The sequence below is a fragment of the Cervus elaphus genome, chromosome 24 (assembly GCF_910594005.1).
Source record: "Cervus elaphus chromosome 24, mCerEla1.1, whole genome shotgun sequence".
NCBI classification, from domain to species: Eukaryota; Metazoa; Chordata; class Mammalia; order Artiodactyla; family Cervidae; genus Cervus; species Cervus elaphus.
The window spans coordinates 16,993,958-17,016,800 of NC_057838.1; the positions used below are offsets into that span (position 1 = coordinate 16,993,958).

Here is a 22,843-nt window from a genome sequence, read left to right on the forward strand (position 1 = left end):
CATTGTTTAGATGATAGGATGTACTCTTGTCACTTACATGCATCACTCACCTAAGTTGTATACATGTTTTTTAAACATATAAACTGTTAAGACTAGGAGAAGAATGTGGTCATGGTAAGCACAGTTGAATACCTTCATCAAAATCGTTTAGCGGGAGCACTGCTTAATTACATTTGAAACAGAACAGCTGAGAGGCAGAAGGCCCAAATGCTTCCTGAACTAGTGAAGAGATTCAGTGCGCCCATGTCTTTCGCTGGTCTCCCTTGCGTGGCTTGGGAAGAATGTTAGAGGGCAGCAGAAGTCTGCTCTTATGCTAACAGAATGCTTGGGTTGTGTGTTTTTGTTTCATTCATATTCTCTACATGCAGTGTTCATTGTCGTGTTGGTTTAGCAGAATACTTGCTTCTCAAAGTACTCTGTATATTTCAGAACCCATGGTTTTTATTTCAAAAGTGCTATAGATTTGATGCTTGTATAAAATAAGAATGAATCCGGAAAAGTAGAATAAAAGAAAGCAGAGGCAAAATACAAACTCAATTTTATTATTATTAGGTTTAACATATGTAAAACTATTCTGGCAAATTACTGTTTTTCCTTCCCTACGATTTTATTGTAGTTGATTTATAGTGTTGTGCCAGACTCAGTTTTACACATATAGACGTTCTTTTTTAAAATATTCTTTTCCATTATGGTTTATCCCAGGAGATTAGATATACTAATAGTTCCCTGTGCTATACAGTAGGGCTCGCTGGTGGCTCAGTGGTAAAGAATCCACCTGCCGAGTAAGAGACCTGGGTTCCATCCCTGGGTTGAGAAGATCCCCAGGAGAAGCAAATAGCAACCCACTCCAGTATTCTTGCCTGAGAAGTTCCATGGACAGTAGAGCCTGGCGGGCTCTAGTCCATGGGGTTGCAGAGACTTGGGCATGGCTGAGCGACCAAACAGCAGCTGCACAGTAGGACCTTTTGGGGTTCACACCACCAAACTCCCAGTCCATCCCTCTCCCACCTTGGCGACCACAAGCTGCTTCTCTATTATCTGTGAGTCTGTCCCTGTTTTATAGGTAAGTCCACTTGTGGCATGCTTTGGATTCTACATATAAGTGATATCTGGTAGTTGTCTTTCTGTTTTCTGACATACTTCAATTAGTATGATAATCTCCAGGTCCATCTATGTTGCTGCAAATGGCATTATTTCATGCACTTGATAGCTGAATAATCTTCCACTGTATATATTCAGTTCAGTTTAGTTCAGTTGGTCAGTCATGTCTGACTCTTTGCGACCCTGTGAACCGCAGCACGCCAGGCCTCCCTGTCCATCACCAACTCCCGGAGTCCACCCAAACTCATGTCCATTGAGTCAGTGATGCCATCCAACCATCTCATCCTCTGTCATCCCCTTCTCCTCCTGCCCTAAATCTTTCCCAGCATCAGGGTCTTTTCCAATGAGTCAGCTCTTCACATCAAGTGGCCAAAGTATTGGAGTTTCAGCTTCAGCATTAGTCCTTCCAGTGAACACCCAGGACTGATCTCCTTTAGGATGGACTGGTTGGATCTTCTTGCAGTCCAAGGGACTCTCAAGAGTTTTCTCCAACACCACAGTTCAAAAGCATCAGCTTTTTGGCGCTTAGCTTTCTTCACAGTCCAACTCTCACATTCATACATGACCACTGGAGAAACCATAGCCTTGACTAGACAGATCTTTGTTGGCAAAGTAATGTCTCTGCTTTTTAATATGCTGTCTAGGTTGGTCAAAACTTTCCTTCCAAGGAGTAAGTGTCTTAATTTCATGGCTGCAGTCACCATATGTGGTGATTTTGGAGCCCAGAAAAATGAAGTCAGCCACTGATCCCACTATCTGTACCTCTTCCTTATCCATTCATCTGTTGATGGGCATTTAGGTTGTCTCCATGGCTTGTCTATTGTGAATGGCGCTGCAGTAAACATAGAGGTGCGTGTATCTTTTGAATTGCAGTTTTTCCTGCATGTATGCCCAGGAGTGAGATAAATTGTTTTTAGAAGCTTCCTCTGCGTTTTTGCTCCTTACCGCTTATCAGACAAGTGACAGATGTTTTGTGTATGGCCTTGCGTCTGCGGCCCTGACGGGACTGTGGCCTGTAGGCAGGGATGGCAGTCACAGCCCAGCTGCCAGCTTGGCACTGTCTGACCGACAAGCCTAGACCCCGACCAAGACCTGGGGAGGGGTGTGGGTGCCCCCTTGTCTGTGCCAGGTTTTGACTGGATTGCAAGATGATTCTAGGGGTCCTGGAAGAAGAAGAGGCAGGGTAACCAGGGAGTCTGGGTTAGAACTTTTAAGTATGGGCTGGGGTGATTCACTAAGAAACTGTTTTCCAAGCAACATCACAGTGTTCCAGTATGCTAACAACCTGCATAAGCAAGCACCAGTACCTGTCAGTACCATCGTGACATGGTAGATGCTGGTACATACGTGGTGAGTGAGTGAGTGAGTGATTGAATGAGGTTTATAGAAGGAGCACTTCTCCTTTAAAGTTTTTATTAATGGCAATTCAGACACCAAAATAAGATGTGTGTCAGGACATGCAGAGCTTTCTCTCTAATTAGATATAACAGGACCTAAGCACAAGAAAAAGGGGACACGGATAATTCAGGAACACATGTCCAAATCAGAGACTCCTTAGTGCACATTTGCTTTGAGTTCACCTGGAGCTTTTCTCTTTTATGTGACCTCATCCCCAGTTACATGTTTGCAGTTGTAATAATTTGGCTTTCTTCTCATAAGTAGACATTTTCATTGTAAAAAAATCAAATTGACTTTGAGTCAAGGCCTAGTCTAGAAGAAGTTTATTTTTTGAACTTTAAGTATTTTCTAGGTGATTTATTTATCAAAGAACAACCACTGACATGGGTATGCAATGTTGACTGATGAAGGTGGATACAAAATACATGAAGACGCTATCATTAACACATGTGCATTCTAGAATGAAAATGGCAGATTAATGCATAAACATTAGCAAGAGTATAGGGACAAAGTAATATAAGGCTCAATGCCCACAGGAAATAGATTTTATACAGCAGTCCCCACAATTTGTCATGTTCTTCTCAAATCCTGGCACATGCATGAGAATTGCTCTTAGCATCCACTCTTACCCCTCCTTGGTGAAGTAATACAAAGCCGTTTTTCAGATCTCAGGGTAGATGACAATTATTTTAGAACCACTTTGATGGGCAGTGCCTCCAAGAATCTTTAGTTGTATGTCCCTTCTTGGGATCCTCCCAGCCTCCTATAATTATCCTGTCAAACAACTGAAACATTTGATACCTGCACTTTACTTCTGATCTCCCCCATAATATTAGCCCCTTGTCCGCCATGCTCAAGAAATAGATGCTGACTGGTTTAAAAACAAATTTTTTTTTAATCTCTTACTGAACATTCAGAAACCAAACAGCCTTATTTTAATTTCCTAGAAAACACTCCTTGCAATAAAGCATGGCCTCGTATTTTGGAAGGAGAAATGATGCATGAGTAAAGAAATCATGCATTCTGGTGGAATTTTACATACGTATTTTTAAAACTTTTCAAGAATGAATATTCCTATGCACGTATTTTCTACCCAGCCTCCCTGGCCTTTCTGTCTTTCTTCTGAGAAAAATAAAATCCTTTCTTCTTTTTGTATATTTCATGGGTTTTGCCAAGTCTTGGGTGCAGACATGTTTTATTTCCAGAGTAATGAGATACTTCCGTTTGAGATAGGGCCCCTTGTCCTGCCCTAAATGAGGTATGCCAACCCAAACATGAACAGGAACACCAAACATGGTGTGTCTGTTGTATGTCTGTCGGTTGTGTGATCTATTTCTGAAAACCAAGTGCAATGCAATGCCATATTTTACTGTTTGTGAACTTTACCTTCTGTTAATATGATTGAAATAACTGGAAATGGAAATTGTCAGAACAATTTAGCAAAGAAGCCCTGTAAAACTTGTTATAGTCCTGGTAGAAAAAATCAATTTAGAAGGCATATTCTTCAAACCTGGTTTTATTTGGTAAAACACATTGGTGCCTGACCTTTCCACAAACATACCAAAGAGGAGTCATTTAGAGGTCTTTGTCTTAAATTATAAACAGCAGGCTGACCAAATTTGGCTGTATTTTGCTCACAGTGTATGACAGAATGCCTAAGTACACCACGCAGACAGCTAAATGACTGGCTATTTGGATGAGTATGATGTGTATTATATGAAATTGCATACTCAACAAAGCAGTAAAAAGTCAATCGTATGTACTAGAAGAATCTAAGGATTGAGTAAATCAAAGAATCTTCACAAGTTTGTAATTCAAGCTAATCTTTCCAGGCTGAAATTATAGAGTTTTACACTCTTGGGCAACTTTTAAATCTCTGCAGTTGTGTTTTCAGGGTAGAAAACCAGAAGTGTTAGACATATTGTTCATTAAAGTGTATTTTCAGGGAGTGCATTTTCAGTGTAAAAAGAAATGAAGTTTCACGAAGTGTGAAATATAAAGTAAGCTCCAATTCCTCATTCATCACCACAGGTGATAACTGTTGCGAGGTCCCACACATTTCTTGTGTGTCTCCAAACACAGGTATTCCTCAGGTGCACACCTGAGAGGCAGTATAGCTCAGGGGCTTTGAGTAACAGGTCTGGACCTCATCTACCGGTTGTGTGACCTTGAACATGTCACTGACCCTCTCTTCTCCTCAGTTTTTTCCTTTCTAACTTTAGGGTGATTATAGTAACTATGCCGTGAGATTGAGGATTAACTGATATTTTAAATTTAGAAGAACACCTGTCTTCTTGAAGAAGCTTTCAAATTTAACTATTGATTTTTGTTGCTATTATGAATAATAATAAAATATCTATTTAAATCAAAAGAATTAGTATATATGTATATAAATAGATACTTGCATATATTTTTTCATATTTATACAATGTCTTCCTATGGACACTAGTGGGCGTTTATCTTGGACACATTGTTGTGTTAATATATATAAAGGTTTGCTTGTAATCACTGTATAGAATTCTATTTCATGGATAGACCATGATTTATGAGTCCTCTGTTGCTAGAGATTCAGATTCATTCCTATCTTGTCCTATGACCACAGTGTTGTCATAACAGCTTTGTATATGATTGTTCTTATAAAACTTTATCTATAGGATAAATGGATCAAGGCAGGCCTGTGAACAAATACATTTAAAATATTGGTGAAAGTGAAAGTGTTAGTCACTCCGTTTTGTCTGACCCTGCTACCCCATGGATTGTAGCCCTCCAGACTCCTCTGTCCATGAGATTCTCCAGGCAAGCATACTGGAGTGGGTAACCATTTCCTTCTCCAGAGATCTTCCTGACCTAGGAATTGAACCTGATCGCAGGCAAATTCTTTGAAGGTCAGACAGAATCAGGTAGATTCTTTACTGTCTGAAAAGTCAGTGACAAATATGTTACAAAATTTTGCCAAGTTTTTCTTCCACCAACAAGATAAAGAAAGTTGTCTTGTAAGGGGGATATTTTGAAGACTCTTTATTTAGGGTCTAATATTTTCTAAAAAACAGCCTGTAAAAGAGACACCAAGAGAAAAGAAGCTACACTGATGTTAACAAAAAGGTTTAATTGGTAGCAGGCAGCTTTTGCTTTTTTGACCAGTCATTGCATATCATAAACCAAAGCTGAAGTAGAGAATTATAATCCACAGATACAATTTTATTGAAATCTAAAAAAAATATTGCAAACAATTTTTACAGTCTTTTTTTGAAATTGTAATTGATTGGATTAGTTTCTTAATGTATCTTTTGTAATTTATAGGAATTTTAGTCAAATCAATTTCATGCCCTCCTCTTGCTAACCTTATTAGCACTGAGACCCTCCTCCATGGTTCTGTGATCTGTAGAAGCACCCTGGTCTCTATGCAAGGTTTACACTCTATTATCTCCATCTAGAAATTCTTCACAATTTTTGAACAAGGGACCCCTTATGTTCCTTTTGCTCTGGGCCCCACAAATTAAATAGTGGGTCTTGGTCAGCAGTAATTAAATTCCTTATTAATTAGGCCTACTCAGTTGAAACACAGTATACTTATTCGTCTTCTGGGAACTGCCTCATGGTTGTGTTCATGCCATATTTCTGAAAAGATGCAGGATTTAATGTCCAACAGGATATCAGCAAAAGTGTATCAGCCAAATATCTGATACAGAGCTGTGAGAATAATTATGAATGAGACTTTGACACAGATCTATTTCAAGGGATCTTATTTTCTGAACAATAAAAAAGCCTGTGTTTACATAAATGCATATCCTGTAAGGCTGTGGGAGAATATCACTATCCACAGATGGAATTCCTTTCCCATGGAAAGTGTTAAGTCAAATGGGAAGTTGCTCATTTTGTGCTCATATGCTGATGATGTATACTTTAGAGATCTAATTGCCCGATAACCCCAATTTAACAACGAAACTAGCTCAGGCAAGATTAATGCTTGTTTTCAATGACATTGACCTCAGTAACCAATCCCAAACTTGAACTGAGTCAGTGTTCCCACTTTCTGCTCCTTCCCCAGTCCAGATTTTCCTTCCACCTTTTGATAAATGGTTCTAATGGCAGGCAGTCACTATATCATAATATTCCATGACTGGGTTCTCCTACCTGACAGACAAATCAAACCCAATTAAACATGGGTTTTCCAATCACTTGTGGAAGAGGAGAGATGCTCAAATCCTGGAGATTAGCCACTTGACTTAAAACCTGTGACCTTCAAACCTTGAGAGCTTCTCTGAGCTTGGCTTTTGATGGTAAACAAGGATGATGATAAATCTATGTCATAGAACATTTTTAAGATTTAATGAGATTATAGATGAAGAACCTGAAACATGTGAACTCCAAAGAAAAGACTATTTAAAACAAAGAAACCAAAAAAGCAGTTTCACATAAATGCATTATCATATATATTTGATAAAATACAGTGGGATAGATGTATTTTAAAAATACTTTTTTTTAATTTTAGTAATATACTCCTGATAAGTCCTGAGTAAACAGAAATGAAAAGATCAACTAAATTATACGTTTCTGATTTTATCATGATGTATAACAGTGTGTGTGAATTTGGACTAACAGTGTTCAGATGCTATAAAAATAATAGCTTTAAATTACCATGTTTGACTGACATTTTAGAGTATAAGTAATATATTAACTTCCCTACACGATTGAAGTGACTTAGCAGCAGCAGCCCAATATTATGTTGGATGAACAGAATGTCAGTCAACTCACATGACCTTGGGCTTCTGGTCAAAAAACCCATGTTTTAGGTTCATAGCATGTTCTGTAAGATGATTTTTTTTATAACAGTAAAAGATATTATGGAGCATTTATTCCAGAATCTTCATTTGTAACTGAGAAAACTTGAGTCCCAGAGTAATTGCTCAAGTGTTAAATATTGGATCACCCACAGAGGTGATCCAAAAATCTAGGACTTGTAAAATATTTGTTTGGACTACAGAAATAAGAAAGCCTTCCTCAGCAATCAATGCAAAGAAATAGAGGAAAACAATAGAACGGCAAAGACTAGAGATCTCTTCAAGAAAACTAGAGATACCAAGGGAACATTTCATGCAAAGATGGGCTCAATAAAGGACAGAAATGGTATGGACCTAACAGAAGTAGAAGATATTACAAGGAGGTGGCAAGAATACACAGAACTATACAGAAAAGATCTTCATGACCTGGAACCACGATGGTGTGATCACTCACCTAGAGCCAGAGATCCTGGAATGTGAAGTCAAGTGGGCCTTAGGAAGCATCACTACGAACAAAGCTAGTGGATGTGATGGAATTCCAGTTGAGCTATTTCAAATCCTGAAAGATGATGCTGAGAAAGTGCTGCACTCAATATGCCAGCAAATTTGGAAAACTCAGCAGTGGTCACAGGACTGGAAATGGTCAGTTTTCGTTCCAATCCCAAAGAAAGGCAATGCCAAAGAATGCTCAAACTACCGCACAATTGCACTCATCTCACACACTAGCAAAGTAATCCTCAAAATTCTCCAAGGCAGGCTTCAACAGTACATGAACTGTGAACTTCCAGATGTTCAAGCTGGATTTAGAAAATGCAGAGGAACCAGAGAGCAAATTGCCAACATCCGTTGGATCATCAAAAAAGCAGGAGAGTTCTAGAAAAATATTGACTTCTGCTTTATTGACTATGCCAAAGCCTTTGACTGTGTGGATCACAACAAACTGTGGAAAATTCTTCAAGAGATGGAATACCAGACCACCTGACCTGCCTCCTGAGAAATCTGTATGCATGTCAGGAAGCAACAGTTAGAACCAGACATGGAACAACAGACTGGTTCCAAATCGGGAAAGGAGTTTGTCAAGGCTGTATATTGTCAGCCTGCTTGTTTAACTTATATGCAAGTACATCATGAGAAACTCTGAGTTGGATGAAGCAGAAGCTGTAATGAAGATTGCCAGGAGAAATATCAATAACCTCAGATATGCAGATGACACCACCCTTAAAGCAAAAAAGAACTAAAAAGCCTCTTGATGAAAGTGAAAGAGGAGAGTGAAAAAGCTGGCTTAAAACGCAACATTCAGAAAACTAAGATCATGACATCTGGTCCCATCACTTCATGGCAAATAGATGAGGAAACAGTGGAAACGGTGACAGACTTTATTTTTTTGAGCTCCAAAATCACTGCAGATAGTGACTGCAGCCATGAAATTAAAAGACACTTGCTCCTGGGAAGAAAAGTTATGACCAATCTAGACAGCATATTAAAAAGCGGAGACATTACTTTGCCAACAAAGGTCCATCTAGTCAAGGCTATGGTTTTACAAGTAGTCATGTATGGATGTGAGAGTTGGATTATAAAGGCAGCTGAGCACTGAAGGGCTGATGCTTTTGGACTATGGTGTTGGAGCAGACTCTTGAGAGTCCCTTGGACTGCAAGGAGATCCAACCAGTCCATCCTAAAGGAGATCACTCCTGGGTGTTCATTGGAAGGACTAATGCTGAAGCTGAAACTCCAATACTTTGGCCACTTGATGTGAAGAGCTGACTCATTTGAAAAGACCCTGATGCTGGGAAAGATTTAGGGCAGGAGGAGAAGGGGACGACAGAGGATGAGACGGTTGGATGGCATCACAGACTCATTGGACATGAGTTTGAGTAAACTCTAGGAGTTGGTTGGTGATGGACAGAGAGGCCTGGTGTACTGCAGTCCATGGGGTCACAACGAGTCGGACATGACTGAGGGACTGAACTGAACTGAGATCATTGTCATCTTTAGGAACGAACACAGAGAACTGAAGTCAATTCTTATTTTCTTTTTCCACTTCCTCATATAAATGAAAAGTCTACCCCGTGTCTTTACTTTTGGCTTGCTTGAGTTTTAAAAGCCATAGAATGATGGGAGAATGCAATAGTGTTCAAAATGGGCGATAAAAGTACTTGCTTTGGGGATTTACAAAATGAGGGTTTGAGGAAGTGAAGCAGCTTTGGTTGAGGAGAGATGGAGCCGCTGTAGCAGCCCTTCTGTGTTCAGGACGAGTTAACCAGCAAGCGGAAAAGAAGCGGCCTCTAAGTGTAGGAAAATTCAGCACATCTCTGCTCTTCCAGTTTTCTTCTTTTAAGTCAATGCTGCTGCTGCTTCTGCTGCTGCTGCTGCGTCGCTTCAGTCGTGTCCGACTCTGTGCGACCCCATAGATGGCAGCCCACCCGGCTCCCCCGTCCCTGGGATTCTCGAGGCAAGAACACTGGAGTGGGTTGCCATTTCCTTCTCCATAAGTCAATGCTAGTGAAGTGTAATTTATGTTCAACAAACTGCTGCATACATTGGAAATGTACAAAGCGATCTGTTTTGACAGGTGTGTGCAACTGAGAGGCCCACAAGGCTCAGGGCCCTTTCTGGCTCAGAGCTGGCTTCTGCAGCCCATCCACCACCCCAGGGTACCACAGCTGCCCCCGAGGACTGCAGCCTTGCATCCTGATCATGCCACTTCCCATGTCCCCAGAGAAGCTTATCAGCTGTTTCCCTTGAATTATTTTTTTTTTAAATCACTCTATTTTCTCACTATATTCCTGGGGAAATAAAAAGAATATATTTTATAGTCAGTTGCCCAATTTCATTTAATAATTGGAAACAATTATGCACAAGAAACAATATTCACAATCTTAAATGTGCAATAGGAAAGCCAGAACAAAATTAGGCTTACTATGCAAAATCCAAGCTGATATATGGGAGAAATATACAGCTGAAATCCCAGGAAGACCAGTTTTTAAAGAATAGCTCCTGAATTCCTATAGATATGTCAGGAGTAAAGTTATTTTCATTCTCCCTGCAGTGCCTGTCCAAGAGTGGGAAGGCGGGTATTGCAAAATGGATGGAAAGATGGGTAGATGGTGAAAATGAGGAAGGTAGGAAGTCAGGGGAGACCACATCCAGGTTACCCATGACTGTTGTAGTAATATCAAAAGTTGAAGGGCTGAAGGAGAAAGAATGTTTTCTTATGACTGTGCTGCCTGCTAATGACCTAAGTTTAGTGCTGGGGAGACCCAGTTTCAGAGCCAGCTCCAACACTGGTGTCATGACATGGTCCCTCTCTCAACTTTGTTGAACATCATTTCTGTGATTTGTAAAATAGGAATGATATTATTTGTGTTGTAGTGTTGGTTTAAGAATTAAATGAAGTCATGCATGTTGTTATAACAAGTCAGACACAAAAAAGAACACCCATTATGATTTCTGTATATATGGAGCTGGAAAAGAGCCAACACTGGGCGATAATGATGATGGAGTGAGTGCCACCTCTGGGTAGAGGGTGATAAGTAGGAAGAAGCGCAGATGCTTCTGGGTTACTGATAATGTGCTATTTTTTATTTAGGGGATAGTCGTGTGTGTGTGTGTGTGTGTTTTAAATAATACAAACCACTCTTTTATGTTAGAAAAGGCAAGATATAGTCACCTTTTCTTGTATGATGATCTAAAACTGCCTCCAAAGTGTTTTGGGGTAGAGAGATGGGAGATGAGAGTGGGGGCCTTTACACAGAATATCTCCTGTTACTGTTTTTTTTTTTAATTTATTATAGTTGATTTACAATGTTGTGTTAGTTTCCATTATATAGCATCCCTTATTGTTAATTTTTAAATTTTAAATATTTAGTTCTTAACTGAAAGATAATTGCTTTACAGAATAGTGTTGGTTTCTAGTATACAACTGTGTTAGCAATTTAGGAAATTAAATATATTTTAAGAAACACAGGTCTAAGCCCAAGTTTCCTCACCTTGTCATTTCTCGATAGGTTCTTGGTTATAAGGAACTGGTGATGGTATGACGATGAAGCATCTAAGATACTCTCGTGCAAAAAGTCAACTTTTAGATGTAAAATGAAGTCTTCTTTTCCTGAGATCCATAATGTCACCGAAAACATGTTGGTTTCTAGAGATTTCTGTCAGGGAAGAACATCAGATAACTCACCAAGCATTTTTAAAAACCACAGTAATTGTAGAGAACACCTACCATTGTAGCCTGTGTCCAGCAGCTGAATGCTACTTGAACTTCCTTTCCTTCTTTCTCATCCCAGCAAGAGCGTCACAACAGCAAGAAATACTAGAGTAGCATCTGCTAGAGGAGTGGTGACTCTTTTCAAGCCCAGAGAAAATTAGATAGGGAAAGAACTATGAGAAACCTTTTTCACATCTTCTTGTAAAGTGTGTGGGAAGGCATGTAAGGAGGAAAATGCACATATAAATTTTTTTTTCATTATTATACTTTGAAAAGGATAGGGAGGCAAGAGTATATAAACAGTTTATAGAAGAGAAAAAAATCTCCCTCCAAAAGTTGTCATGTACTTATTAGGATTGAGGATAGTTGTAAATCACTTACAGTCACAGTGACAGACCTGCTATTGTCACTTTATGATGGTGAGGACCATGTTGTTTGTTTCTTTGGGGCCCCTGCTGCTATAGATGGAGGCGTATAGTAAGAGAACTTTATGAAGCCAGATGGGCAGTGTGGCAGTGGAGAAGGCAGGGAATGAAGAAAGAGCCTCTCTGCTGACCTGGGCCCATTTCTCATCTTATCATCCTCAGTGTGTCCATGCATTCACTGGGCACATTGCTCAAATTAACGTCGGTCAGCAGAATATTCATACAACTCGCTCAATTCACTTGAAAACTCCAAAATTTCCATGTTAGAAGATTTGGTGAGTCTTCTGGATGATGTTATTAACAAAACAAAGTTTACTGTTTGATACCACCTTTCACACACCTCTGGATTATGTGTCCAACTTAAGGCCACATTGCTGAATGTATTATGTTCTGGTCCAGTGAAGTGTTTTTGCACTTGAGGCTGTTTATTCTTGGCTTCTCAAGGATCATCTATTGAATGTTTTAAGTTCCCAAGAAACCGTGGTGTAGTGTGTTGTATTCACTAAAAGCCCATGAATCCTGGATCTTAGAAAATGAAAGCTGAGCACAGGAAAATAAACTTACATGTGCTTGGAACCCTGAGAAAAGTTTACTGGGAGTTAAAATAAGAGTGAATAATGGTGAAGAGAGATTTAACAGTTCAAAAAACAAATGAAAATGTTGAGTATGCCAATGGCAAGACTAAATTTTATAACTTTTTCACCCACCATGAAATTCTGTTTCCTAAACTGGGCCCATTAGAAGTTAGATTTGCATGCCATCCTTCTTATTTTTGTTGATATTCCTATACATGCCCCTTATTAAGAATTCTAGCATATATAGCAAATGTTTTCATACATTTTTAATTACCTATTTCATGCAATTGGCCATTTCCCAATTACTTCTTTGTATTATTTTTGGAAAAGTTTTTACTTTTGCTACGAATGATATCTCTTTCACATGTCCAAATTCACAGCTTATATCTCACTTGCCACCGAAGCCAGATATGCGTCACCAGTAACCTTTCGTCATAGTAACAACAGTTTTAGAGGCTCTCACTAGGATAAAGCTCATGTGACATAGGCTGTGGTTCTTTTTTGATTTCATTTTATTTTTTAACCTATGAATTTATTTTTGACTGTTTTGGTCCTTGCTGCTGCATACAGGCTTTCTCTGGTTGTGGCAAGCGGGGTCTACTCTCGTTTGCTCTCATTGCAGTGGTTTCTCTTGTTGCGGAGCATGGGCTCTAGCGCACAGGCTCAGTAGTTGGGGCAGTGTGCCCAGTGAATGGTTGAATGCACCGAGGAGGATCCCTGCAGCAGGTGGGATCTTACTGGACCAGGGATCAAACCCATGTCCTCTGCATTGGCAGGTTGATTCTTAACACTGGACCACCAGGGCAGTCACAAAGGCAGTTATTTTTTAACCAAGGTGGCCTGCTTACTATATAAGTGCTGTTAAAAAGTCAGTTAGCAGAAAAAAATTTAAGTGTATTATCTTTGTGTACTAGATTTCCATATCTGCCTTATGAAAATGCAAAGTGAGACTAAATTACAAGTTTTTTTGACAAACGTGTAGGTAAACTTTAGCATTCTTAAAAGGACTTTCATTTAGGGGGTATAAAGGTCTTTATTAACTTTCTTCCTAGAGATGTTTGTTAACAGGTCATCTTAGGAGCCAATCCTTGGCTATTTTGAGGTGCTTATTCTCCGTAATCTAAAGCCACCAGTTTACCCTTTTTAAAAAGGTCACTGTTTTAGGGAATTACATTGGGTGGTTTTATTCATAAATGAAATAATGTGATGAATCAATTAGTTCAGTATTACTATTATTTTAGATATTGGTAAAACACAAGTCAACTTTTTAAATGTTTGAATGTATCTATTAAGTCTAAGAAATGTAACAGTGATTATTTTTAAATGAAGCGCTCCCTCCAGTGCCTCCCAAACACATGCCTGGACCCACAGCTGTTATGGCTGCTGGAAGATGCTGGCCGACATGAGAGTCAGGCTAGTGTTGCATCCCATCCTGGTAAACCTTCTGGGTTCTTCATTCATGTTTTCTTGCTCCACATGCCTGCTTGTTTATGCTTCTATTGGTGAAAGAGAACATGTTAATTCTATCTCCTTAAATGCAGCTGATCTATCACATAGAATTTTAAACTCTTTCCCACTCCAAAATCATTGAAGAGGCTGGAATGGAAACATAAATCTGTATGTACTTATGTAGTTATAAATGCTGAACTTTAAAAAATTTAAATAGTCTCCATTTCGGAAGGATGTGCATAGAGGGGGAAAGGGCAGGTGGGATGAACTGGGAGAGGAGCACTGACAGATCTGCACCCCCATGTGTAAAGCAGACAGCTAGGGAGAGGCTGCTGAATGGCATAGGGGCCTCCGCTTGGTGCTCTGCAATGACCTAGAGGGACGGGATGGTGGGGCAGAAGGCACGTGGACGAGGGGATGTATGTCTGCATGTAGCTGATTCACTTCATTGTGCAGCAGAAGTCAACACAACAGTGTAAAGCAGTTTTGCTCCTGTGAAAATAAATAGTGGCACAGTGGTAAAGAATCCACTTGCCAATACAGAAGACTCAGGAGACATGGGTTCAATCCCTGGGTTAGGAAGATCCCATGGCATATAAAATGGCAACCCATTCCAATATTCTTGCATGGGAAAACCCATGGAAAGAGGAGCCTGGTGGGCTACAGTCCATGGGGTCACAAAGAGTTGAATATGACGCAGTGTGTGTGTGCGCGCGTGCACACACACACACACTTAAATAAATAAATAAACCGGGGAAAATTTGAAAAAAAAAAAAAAAAGGAGAAGGCTGTTCACAGATCAGTGGGAAAGATAGGGACTTCTGACTGTCTTCAGGCTGCAGATTCACTCTGATGATCTTTGTCATTACTAAAGTCTTCCCAGTTGGCTCAGTGGTAAATAATCTGCCTGCAACACGGGAGAACCAGGTTCAATTCCAGAGTCACAAAGATCCCCTGGAGGATGAAATGGCAATCCACTCCAGTGTTTGTGCCTGGGAAATCCCATGGACAGAAGAGCTTGACGGGCTACGTTGTTGGGTAGCAGTCAGAGGAGACTGAGCATTCACACACATCATTAGTAAAATAATAAGCACAGAGGATAGAGGTTGTATCTACAAAGAGACTACAGTGTTTTGTATTAAACTCTTTAGTAAATTTGACTAGCATTTTATCTCCCTTTATTGAGAAGGACAAACTATAACCTATCAGAAAAGTCTTCTGGCAAGTTACTATCAAGTTCTGGAGTGAAGACAATGTTTGTGTTGGCTGAGATTAAGGTTCCCTGGTTCAAGCATTCAACTTTGTTGTGGCAGTAAAAAGTATGCCCTGTGCCATTTTTAAAAGAAAGGAAGAAAATCCCTCAGATAAAAGAGGAAAATCCTAACTGAAAAGCTACCATATACCTGTAAAAAATAGAAAACATAGCTTATGGAATTAGCTCCAACCTTGAAGTTGAGACCCTTAATTTAGCTTTGACTTTGTCATAGTGAAATGTAAATACATTTATGGAACACCTGTCTTGTACCAGGCACTGTAGAATACCCCAGAAATAAAACCTAAGTTACGACTTTCATGCTCTTTATTACCAGAATGTGGTTCCTTCATTCATAAACTGAAAGAAACTGAGCTTCTCTATACTCTTCCACCTCTGATGTCCTATGTGAAAAACTCAATGAATATATTCATTTATTCTTTCTGTGGATGTTTATTATGAATTAGGAGTCGTGCTGTAGGTACTGGCGAAAAGGTAGACAAGACAGAGGGTGGTTTACATCTGAGGAAGAGAAGAAGAACCTGAAAAATGCTAATAAATAAAGTGTAATTCCAGAGAGTCATAACTGAGTGAAGTAACAGAAGCACATAGAATGATACGACAGTGTTTGGGCGAGCTATGTATATTAGTAGAATAGAGCTCAGAAGGCAAAGTGATACTGTTGAAAGTGTACATATGCAGTTAGTTTCATAATATGAACCTAAATACTGTTCATTCAATAAATGGATCAAGACGTATTCAGAGACAGTTTTGTTTTTTTTTTTTTTTTGTTTTGTTTTGTTTTTTTTTTTTTCAGAGACAGTTTTAAATATTGGACTCAGAAATACTATGCAGCAGAATAGTTTTCTATCAATCAGATGAAGTATACCATGAAATTGACCTGTTCACCTCACTGTCCCACATCGCAGAAACATCCAAGGTGAAAAAATTACCAAGTGCCCAGGACAGACCCTAAATCTTAAATAAATAATAAGTACTATCAAAATATAGCTGACCACAGGGAATCCATGTGTAGTGATGTAAAGCATAGGTTATGGAGGCAGAATACACACTTTCGCATTCCAGCTGTAGAAACTTCACATTTGCTGTAGACACTTAGGCAAATCACTTCCTCCCCTGTGTTTCAGTGTCCTCCTGGGTAAAAAGTAGCCCTGGGACTTCCCTGGTGGTCCAGTGGTTAAGACTTTGCACTCCCAATGCAGAGGCCACGGGTTCAAGCCCTGGTCAGGGAACTAGATCCTACATGCCATGCAGCATATCCAAAATACAAAAAAGTAGACTCTAGTCTATAAAGTTGCTTGGGGATGAATAGGGTAATCTGCTATTTTAGGGAGTTCTTTATTATTAATATCCTATTTCAATATATTTAATTATAAGCTGGTCCTGGTATAATAAAATCCTTACCCTTAAGTAGGCGCTGAATACTAGAAAATGAATAAACATTATAGACGTCAGTTCTCTTTTTTGCTCCTTCCACAATGACCTTCTCCATTACTGAAAAGTATCATTTTTTGAAAGGCTATATTCAAAGCAAACGAGTGGAGAAAGCATATGCTGGAGTATACTGGAGAAAATGATGGAACCCCACTAAAGGAAAGGTAACCCAAATGCCCTTCATCACCTTATTGGAAAACGGAATGCCTGCTTGATGGCGAATGCCAGTGGTGTGATGGAGAGCTGGGTAGAGGGGAGTGGGCTGAGCAACGAGGATGAAGGATGTTCCTCCTGGGACAAATGGGTGCTTTTAAATGACACGTCTGGTAAGGGAATTGTCTTGAGGGTAGTGACTTTTGAATACCCTGAAAATAGAGCCTTGATTGGCCAGATTTCTTGTCTCTTCCTCTTACTGTGTTTTAATGTTGTTTTAAAATCTTTCTATGACTACTGCAAAGAGGAGCAAGGTGAGAGAAAGGAATAATATAAGAGGCAGAGAACCCCAATGGGCCACCATCCATTTTTGTTTCTGATGGTTTTCTATCTCTTATCTTCATTTAGAAACTTAGGAATTTTTTTAAAAATGTTGGAGTATAGGTGATTTACAATGTTATGTAACTTTCTGTTCTACAGCAAAGTGAATCAGTTATGTACATACATATATCCATTCTTTTCTTGATTCTTTTATAGATTATCACAGAATAATTGACTATAGTTCCCTGCACTGTACAGTTGGATCTTTTTGTTTATCTCTTTTGTATACAGAGGTGTGTATATGTCAATCCCAAACTCCCAATTTATCCCCCTTTTACCTACCGGTAACAAAGAGTCGGACACAACTGAGCGACTGAACTGAAAACTGAACCATAAATTTGTTTTCTACATCTGTGACTATTTCTACTTTGTAGATAAGTTCATTTGAAAAACAAAAAGAGCATAAATATGAACATAAATAAATATGAACATATTATTTTGATTCCCTCAAAAGGCTCAGTGTATGATGATATCTTCTGACAGAAAAGAATGTATTTCCTGCTTCCATCAGGATTAGAAATTATGTAAATTTTTCAGCACTGAACACAGACTGTGGTACTGCTAAACACAGGCTTTTTATTTTCCCCAACATTTTTGTGATATTCTGTAACAGACCCCATGGAACCAACTTAAAACAAGTGTAAGCAAAACCTTTGATCCTTGGGGAAGATAATTTGATGCAAGACGTGTTTTCTTGGTGACGCCTCTGTATATATACCCTACCCTTCATCAGTTTTGACAACTTTCTGTGACCTATGGCCAATAACCTCTACTTAATCTACAAAGTGCATACTTTTCCCAAGCTGCAAATGTGCTCCCAGGTGTTAAGAAGGTCACCGAAGCAGTTCATTTGCTGAGTTACATGAAGATACATACCTGTCCGCTCCCCCCCAAGTCATTGGGAAAAGAAGTGTTTCCAAATAGTGACTGAATTACAGATTTCAGTGATGAACCGAAAGCCCTTAAAAATATGATAGTTTATGTATTGAATGCCTGCATATGTCTATGCTTAACTGCATGAAGAGGAAAGGATAACTTAGGCCACTTCCCTGATCTGGAAACTACGTGGAATACCTTGGTGTGGGCAGGGTAATCCAGACTGAGCAGCCCTGCCTTCAGCTAGCTGTTTGGTCTCAGACAAGTCGCTGGAAACTCTGTTTCAGGGTCATTGGAAAAAGGAAAAGCCTACTACTTAGCTCACTCCCATCTCGAAAATTTGTAGTTCCAAGAAGAAAGAATGTGAGGGTAAAAATCACAGTAGGCTCCATGAAAGTCAGGAACTTCTGCTTGAATGTAAAAGCCTTTAGATTTTGACAAAACGTGATCATGCCATCTTAAGCCTAGACGTCAATATAGGTCCTCCCCACTTTTTGAAAATCTCTTTATGCCATTTCACATTTATGAAAGACCTATGTCAATACTTCTTTTGGCTAACCAAAAGGAATCCAAAGAGGATGTTTGCTTTTCTGAAAAAGAGCAAAAAGCGAAAATACCCTTCAGTGTTTGTTTGCAGGAAGTCTTCACCAAGGCAGCACCCCCACCTCCCCCAGCAGTGAGAACGGCCCCACTAAGCGCCTGCCTCAGTCCTGCCTTCAGCATCTCAGCATCAAATTGCCAGAGCTTTGAACTGTATCTCTGAGCATCTGTGAGTTATCTCAATTTATAATGTGCATCAATAGCAAGGTCTTGCTAAGGTAATCATTTCTTCGCTTTATGCCATTTGGGCTTATGAAAGGTTTCATGGGAATGCTCTGCCTTGAGATAACAGGGGAAACATGTATTAGTCCATGGGACATACAGTTTGAAGTGTGAGTCTTGCAGATGACCTACATCTAAACCATTAGACAATAATTATTTATCTAAAGTAGTGGTCCAGCAGATTTACTGTTAGTTATGAATGGTGCTTTGACCATTCTTGTCTGGCAATCCCTGAGCTGTAAGATGTGAATATACAAACTTTGTAATAGTAGTATCATTATTAGGAGTGAAAAACACGGAGCACCTGTCCTATCAGTAGACCTGGCTGTCAGTGCCAGTTCTTAATAAACGTTATCAAGAGGAACACAGTGACTAGAGCAAGGGTGTGATGCTGAGATGGGGGGCACAGACCCCGGAGCCAGAGCATCTGGCTTCACCAGCTTCACCACTGAACCAGGGGGAATGCTCCTTATCCGTCTCTGCATGTCTTTATGTGTAAACTGGGAACACTAATAGGATTTCATGTTAATATCTTAAAAATGACCAGAACAGTCCCAACACACAGGAAAGAGTTGGCTTCCCCATTGCTATTCTAGAGAATAAAAAAGTCTGGGTTGCCACCCTGGTTCTGCCACTTCTTTTGTTTGAACCTCTGCCTTTTTATCTGAAAAAAAAAAATCATAATAAGAATATTTACCTCTCTCATTATGAAAGATTGAATGGGATGCTACTTCCTCCAGGAAGCATTCCTGAGCATCCATTATTGTTTCTCTTATTGTGCTCATGTATGTCCACCTCCAGATCATTGTTGTCCTTGAGCCATATTTACCTGTTTATTTATTCATATCCCTGTATGGACTGTAAGTTTACTTTGGCCAGGAATTGTTTGTTTCTCACCTTTGGTTTAGGTACTCAACACGTATTTGTTGAAGGAATTTGTAATGGAGGGAAGGAAAGAAGGAAAAGAGGGAGGGGGAGGAAGGGCAGATGACAGGTAGATAATCTGGCCATGCCAATTCTTAAGAGTCCTGGAGGAGTCAGTTAGTCTGTCTGTGTTTCATCTGGAAAATGGGATGCTGGTCCTGGCATTGTCTAGCATCCACTGCATGCCTTGCCAGGCCCACACTGGGGCAGAGATGCAGAGGGAACTACATTCCTGAGGAGTTAGTGTGCAGAGCTCTCCATATACTCCCAGAGAGAAACCCAGCTTCTGCAAACCCTGACTCATTCTTGTTACATGAGTCTCCATCCTCTGATAGCAGACACTTGCCATCCCTGGATAAAACAGAACAGAACCTGGAAGTAGCCCTGGATTCAGAGGGATGTTCAAGGAATAACACATATTTTGTGAGGGAACTCCCAGCATAGCTCAATTGTAGTTGCTTCATTAATGCTCACCAGCCAAATGAAATGCACAGGCTGCCTCAGCTGTTCCATGAGTCCATATTTTTTATCAAAACAATTTTTTAAAATGGGCTGAGGTCCACAGTTGATGTCAATGCAACTGGAACATTTCTCCCCGGAGAAAGGGAGGGATTGAGGCTTTCCTTGCACAGGACTCAGGCTGGTGTCTCCTTACCTTTCAGACGTGACCTCAGTGGGGATGAATTAGGGAGGGCCTGTGGTCTCTCTAGTGGGCTGATACTTTCACATCCCAACCATCAGAGGGTACTGAGAACTTAAACAAATGCACTAGCATCTTCCCCTAAATCCTCTGGATTTAAGAATTTAAAGGGTCTGATTAATGTATTTCATCTGCTTTACTTGAGATCATTATTTCATATACCACAAGAAAACACATTATCTTTTCAGCTGACAACACAATCTTATAGGTCATTTTCATATAACTCTTTAGACTTATTTAAGCAAAGAGTTTAAAAAATTATTCTTGTGCACCCATAAAAAAGAAAATACAATTAAACTACTTAAGTTATTCTAAACAATTGTTCACAATTTGAATCTAATTCTGATTAATTTTATAGCTAAGAATTGTCATATCCCATGTCTTTCCCCACACAGCATGATCTTGTATGCCATCAGGAGCATTGGTGGCATAGCATTGCTTAGAACGATGCTCCACTTGTGTCTGAGGTTTTCCTCTAAGTCACCATTCCTGGCCCTTTTGAAGCTCACACATGGGTAAAGATGGTTGCATCCTGATTATATATGGCTGACAGCTACTTTAAGAAGGATCCTAATTTTAGAGCCATTAAAATATGAAATAAAAATTTGCATTTTAGAACTGATGAAATAAGAAATTCACACCTTAATGATGAGAACTGTCTTTTTCTAAAGACTTGACAGAATTCAGAGTGCAAAGTACGTAGATTTTATAGCCCAGCAGCGCAGGGTTCATATTCCTCTGTCTACTGGCTATTTTAATGAGGGCAAATTATTTAACTCCTCCAAGTCTGTCTCCTCATGTGTAAAACTTGTCTGAAAGAATTATTGGGAGTAATAAATATAAACAGACCTCCTTGCCCTAAGTACTTATACAAAATATGTTCCTTCTGTGAAAAAAGAGCTCAGTTTGAACTGATATTTTCACTTCAGTTGAATGTTTTATATTTGATATTTACAGATGGAGATTATTAAAATTGGTAAAGTTGTTATGTCTTAATAATGAACTGATTACTTTTAGAAGATGAAGTTTCTATTCAGATAGCCTGGTTTGCAAACTATTTCACCTAACAGAGAGCCCATCTATGGTTGTGTTGTCTGTCAATTTTAAAAATTCCTCCTATCAAGAATTTAAATTTTGGTGAGGTCACATGTTGAATCAGCAATAGATCAAATACTTGATTATATTCTTTCTCCTCTACCCATTTTCAGTCCAACTTTTAAACAGAAACATGGCTAAATCAGAGAGACATCGTTTAAAATCCAGTTGTGTTAAGGCTATTTCTATTTGACACTAATGTGTATCTCCTAGTGCAATGCTAATAAAACTTGTACCTCCAGAAATAGGCTTGAAAGTTCAGATCAAAGAATGAGCATTCTTATTCCTGGTGACAATTCTGTATTAAATTCATAGTAGTTTGCAGGATATCATGTTTCTTATTTTATGAAACAGAAAAGGATAGGAAGGCAGAAACTAAAAGCAGTATATGGCTTCTCCCTGAAGGTAACTAAAGCTTGGGAGCAGCTGGCTAACCTTGGTGCTTTATTTTTCTTCCTGATTTCTATTGCTTCTTCATCTTGCCAACTCTTGAAGAATCTAGAAAAAAGATCTCATTTTTTATAGCGCAAGATAACAGATTCTAGTTTCCTTCAGGAAGTGTAAAGTAGGACTTCTGTTGAACACCATCTTCATTTTGTCTTCTGTCTCCTGGGATAGACAAGCTGGTGAATGTCCTTATGTTAACTAACAGCTACAGTTCAAGTTTAGAGAATTTTGAAGAAACAGATTATTGATTCATATGCATTTTACTATTCTATCAGTTTTTATCATCCCTAGAATGGCAATGAGCAATCTAGAAGCAAAGGTTGGATACAAATTCCCTGTCAACTTCACCCAATACCTAGTACAGGACTGCCATGTGGCAGGCATTCAGTAATTCTTACTGCATAGCAGGAGAGTTAGTAAGAGCAGGATGGGAAAGGGAAGAGAGGAAATTAGCTATTCAGAGAACATTCTTGAATTCTTTCTGAATATCACCGATAGGGCAAAGCAGCTGAATTAATCATATGCACATCACCTGAATGTATGATTGGAAATGATTCTTGAGCTCCACCCTAGGCCCACTGAATCTGAATCCTCAAGAGCAAGGTTTGGAAAACTATAATTTATAATTATAAAAAATAGTGTAATAAAAATATAATTTATAATTATCACTCTTGGTGATTCTTATGCTTGAGTAATTATTTTAAAATTCCACAAGACAATATTTTTTTAAATTCACTTAAGTTGATAAAATATGTTAGGATTCAATTCAATTGAATAATTTATTCAATTCTGACCAATA

At 39.2% G+C, this 22,843-nt stretch overlaps 1 protein-coding gene and 1 non-coding gene across 16 annotated transcripts in view; both read left to right on the top strand.

Annotated features, from left to right (window-relative positions):
- Window positions 1–22,843, top strand: part of RBMS3 (RNA binding motif single stranded interacting protein 3) — a 1,032,337-nt gene that overhangs the window by 607,833 nt on the left and 401,661 nt on the right. The window lies entirely within an intron of this gene.
- Window positions 16,372–16,444, top strand: TRNAG-CCC. The gene has a single exon. It is a non-coding gene; the product is annotated as a tRNA-Gly (tRNA).